We start from the raw sequence: 4,566 nt of genomic DNA, 5'->3' as shown, positions 1-4,566 counted from the left end.
AAAGACTGGAAAGTAGCACAGGTCACACCAATATCCAAGAAAGGAAATAGGAGTAACCCATTGAATTACAGACCCATATCACTGACCTCAATTTGCAGTAGGATTATGGTACATATACTGCACGCGAACATTATGAATCAACTTGAAGAAAATGACTTATTGATACACAACCAACACGGATTCAGAAAATATTGTTCTTCTGCAACACAGCTATCTCTTTATTCCCATGAAGTAATGAGTGCTGTCGACAAGGGACCTCAGATCGATTCCATATTCCTAGATTTCCAGAAGGCTTTTTGATACCGTTCCTCACAAGCGACCATTAAATTTCGTCGTCTCGGTTGTGTGACTGATTTCGTGATTTCCTCTCAGAGAGGTCACAGTTCGTAGTGATAGACGGTAGAACAGAAGTGATATCTGGCGTTCCGCAAGGTAGTGTCATAGGTCCTTTGCTGTTCTTGATTTACATAAATGATTTAGGTCATAATCTTCGCAGCCCCCTTAGATTGTTTGCAGATGACGCTGTAATTTACCGCCTAGTAAAATCTTCAGCCGATCAATTCCAGTTACAAAATGATCTAGAGAGAATTTCTGTATGGTGCGAAAAGTGGCAATTGGCACTAAACAAAGAAAAGTGCGAGGTCATCCACATGGGTACTAAAAGAAATCCGATAAATTTTGGGTATACGATAAATCGCACAAATCTAAGGGCTGTCAATTCCAGCCGGCCGCGGTGGTCTAGCGGTTCTAGGCGCTCAGTCCGGAACCGCGCGACTGCTACGGTCGCAGGTTCGAATCCTGCCTCGGGCATGGATGTGTATGATGTCCTTAGGTTAGTTAGGTTTAAGTAGTTCTAAGTTCTAGGGGACTGATGACCACAGATGTGCTCAGAGCCATTTGAACCATTTTTTTATCAATTCCACTAAATACCTAGGAATTACAATTACGAGCAACTTAAATTGGAAAGACCACATAGATAATATTGTGGGGAAGGCGAAACAAAGACTGCTCTTTGTTGGCATAACACTTAGAAGATGCGACAAACCCACTAAAGAGACAGCCTACATTACAATTGTCCGTCATCTGCTGGAATATTGCTGCGCGGTGTTGGACCCTTACCAGGTAGGATTGACGGAGGACATCGAAAAAGTGCAAAGAAGGGCAGCTCGTTTCGTGTTATCGCGCAATAGGTGTGAGAGTGTCACTGATATGATACGCGAGTTGGGGTGGGAGGCGGTTTTCTTTGCGGCGAGATCTATTTACGAAATTTCAATCACCAACTTTCTCTTCTGAAGGCAAAAATATTTTATTGACATCCACCTACGTAGGGAGAAATGATCATCATAATAAAATAATAGCAATCAGAGCTCGAACGCAAAGATTTAGGTGTTCCATTTTCCCACGCTCCATTCGAAAGTGGAATGGTAGAGAAGTAGTATGAAAATGGTTCGATGAACACATCTGCCAGGCACTTAAGTGTGAATTGCAAAGTAACCATGTAGATGTAGATGTATAGTGTCACCACCAGCTTGCGCAGTACCTTGTTGACAACCTGAGTTGGCAAAATGGCTTAGAGCACTATGGGACTTAACTTCTAAGGTCATCAGTCCCCTAGAACTGTGAACTACTTAAACCTAACTAACCTAAGGACATCACACATATCCATGCCCGAGGCAGGATTCGAACCTGCGACCGTAGCGGTCGCGCGGTTACAGACTGCAGCGCCTAGAATCGCTCGTCCACCCCAGCCGGCTGACAACCTGAGTCCACGGCTTTGAAGGCTCTGCGCCACGATCCAACCTACCGTCAGCTCTCACCAACTGTAATCGGGACCCGTCTGACCAGTCCATTGTTTTTCGGTAGTCTGCGGCCCAAACGGTATAGTCACAAGTCCAGGAGAGGCGCAGCAGGTGATGTCGTTCTGTTGGCAAAGGCTCTGGCGTCGATCGTCCGCTGTCATAACCCACTAACGCCACCTTTTTCCGCATTCTCCCGACAGATACCTTCGTCGTACGTCCCACATTGATTTGGCGCTTATTTCACGCAATGCTGCTTGTCTGTTAGCTCTGACAACTCTACTCAAACGTCGCTGCTTCCAGTCGTTAAATGAAGGCAGTCGGGCACTACATTGTCTGCGGTGAGAGGCGATGATTGATATTTGGTATTCTCGACACACTCTTGGCGCTGTGTATCTCGGAATATTGAATTCTCGAACAGTTCTCGAAATGGAATGTGTCGTGCGTCTAGCTGAAACTAACATTTCGTGTTCAAAGTCTGTTAATTCCAATCGTGCTGCCATAAACATGTGGGAAACCTTTTCACATGAATCACCTGAGTACAACTGACAGCTACGCAAATCTACTGCCTTTTTATACCTTGTGTACGCGGTACCGACGTCATCTGTGTATGTGCATATTTCTGTCCCACGATTTTTGTCACAGTGTAATACAGCCTGTAGATTTCGTGGGCGCGTAATCCACCCCCAAGGAATCTCTTTGGTTAGCTCGTTTTACTCGCATTCTGCAGTGCAACGAGTCATATTCCCGTCCAACCATCCACATACTTGTTTTCGATGTTTCTATTTATATCTTACGGCAAATCCCAACATCCAGAATTTTTATTTTTTTCGCACGAAGCAATGGCCGCTATCGACAGGGGATCTCAAGTTGATTCCGTATTTCTAGATTTCCGGAAGGCTTTTGACATCGTTCCTCACAAGCGACTTCTAATCAAGCTGCGGGCCTATGGGGTATCGTCTCAGTTGTGCGACTGGATTCGTGATTTCCTGTCAGGAAGGTCGCAGTTCGTAGTAATAGACGGCAAATCTTCGAGTAAAACTTAAGTGATATCAGGTGTTCCCCAGGGAAGCGTCCTGGGACCTCAGCTGTTCCTGATGTATATAAATGACCTGGGTGACAATCTAAGCAGTTCTCTTAGGTTGTTCGCAGATGATGCTGTAATTTACCGTCTAGTAAGGTCATCCGAAGACCAGTATCAGTTGCAAAGCGATTTAGAAAAGATTGCTGTATGGTGTGGCAGGTGGCAATTGACGTTAAATAACGAAAAGTGTGAGGTGATCCACATGAGTTCCAAAAGAAATCCGTTAGAATTCGATTACTCGATAAATAGTACAATTCTCAAGGCTGTCAATTCAACTAAGTACCTGGGTGTTAAAAATACGAACAACTTCAGTTGGAAGGAGCACGTAGATAATATTGCGGGGAAGGCGAGCCAAAGGTTGCGTTTCATTGACAGGACACTTAGAAGATGCAACAAGTCCACTAAAGAGACAGCTTACACTACACTCGTTCGTCCTCTGTTAGAATATTGCTGCGCGGTGTGGGATCCTTACCAGGTGGGACTGACGGAGGATATCGAAAGGGTGCAAGAAAGGGCAGCTCGTTTTGTATTATCACGTAATAGAGGAGAGAGTGTGGCAGATATAATACGCGAGTTGGGATGGAAGTCATTAAAGCAAAGACGTTTTTCGTCGCGGCGAGATCTATTTACGAAATTTCAGTCGCCAACTTTCTCTTCCGAATGCGAAAATATTTTGTTGAGCCCAACCTACATAGGTAGGAATGATCATCAAAATAAAATAAGAGAAATCAGAGCTCGAACAGAAAGGTTTAGGTGTTTGTTTTTCCCGCGCGCTGTTCGGGAGTGGAATGGTAGAGAGATAGTATGATTGTGGTTCCATGAACCCTCTGCCAAGCACTTAAATGTGAATTTCAGAGTAGTCATGTAGATGTAGATGTAGATTTTCACTCTGCAGCGGAGTGTGCACTGATATGAAACTTCCTGGCATATTGAAACTGTGTGCTGGACCGAGACTCGAACCCGGGACCTTTGCCTTTCGCGGGCAAGTGCTCTACCAACGGAGAAGAGGTACTGGCAGAAGTAAAGCTGTGAGAACGGGGCGTGAGTCGTGCTTGGGTAGCTCAGTTGGTAGAGCACTTGCCCGTGAAAGGCAAAGGTCCCGAGTTCGAGTCTCGGTCCGGCACACAGTTTTAATCTGCCAGGAAGTTTCATATCAGCGCACACTCCGCTGCAGAGCGAAAATCTCATTCTGGAAACATCCCCCAGGTTGTGGCTAAGCCATGTCTCCGCAATATCCTTTCTTTCAGGAGTGCTAGTTCTGCAAGGTTTGCAGGAGAGCTTCTGTAAAGCTTGGAGGGTAGGAGACGAGGTACTGGCAGAAGTAAAGCTGTGAGGACGAGGCGTGAGTCGTGCTTGAGTAGCTCAGTTGGTAGAGCACTTGACTGCGAAAGGCAAAGGTCCCGAGTTCGAGTCTCGGTCGGGCACACAGTTTTAATCTGCCAGGAAGTTTCAAATCCCAACATGATTGCTCTAAAATGGACACGGTCATATTCCGTCCTTATCCTTCCCTAGTGCGAGCCTGCGCTCCGTTTCCCGTGACCTCGTCCTTAAACCTTCCTTTCTTCCATCCTTTCTTACTGTCAATAAAATGATACGATCAAAATGTCCGATTTGAGAAATGTCTCCTCGCTCACAGACCAGGTTTTAACACTAGTAAATTTCTTTTGTTGTAGTAGATTAATTGTT

General features: G+C 45.4%; 1 non-coding gene across 1 annotated transcript; it reads left to right on the top strand.

Moving 5' to 3' along the window:
• Positions 1-3,929: 3,929 nt before the first annotated feature.
• Positions 3,930-4,004, top strand: Trnas-uga. The gene has a single exon. It is a non-coding gene; the product is annotated as a tRNA-Ser (tRNA).
• Positions 4,005-4,566: the final 562 nt, after the last annotated feature.

Source organism: Schistocerca piceifrons, chromosome 2, assembly GCF_021461385.2.
Source record: "Schistocerca piceifrons isolate TAMUIC-IGC-003096 chromosome 2, iqSchPice1.1, whole genome shotgun sequence".
Lineage (NCBI taxonomy): Eukaryota > Metazoa > Arthropoda > Insecta > Orthoptera > Acrididae > Schistocerca > Schistocerca piceifrons.
The sequence above is the reverse complement of the archived record's forward strand: the minus strand, read 5'-3'. Positions and strand labels throughout refer to the sequence as shown.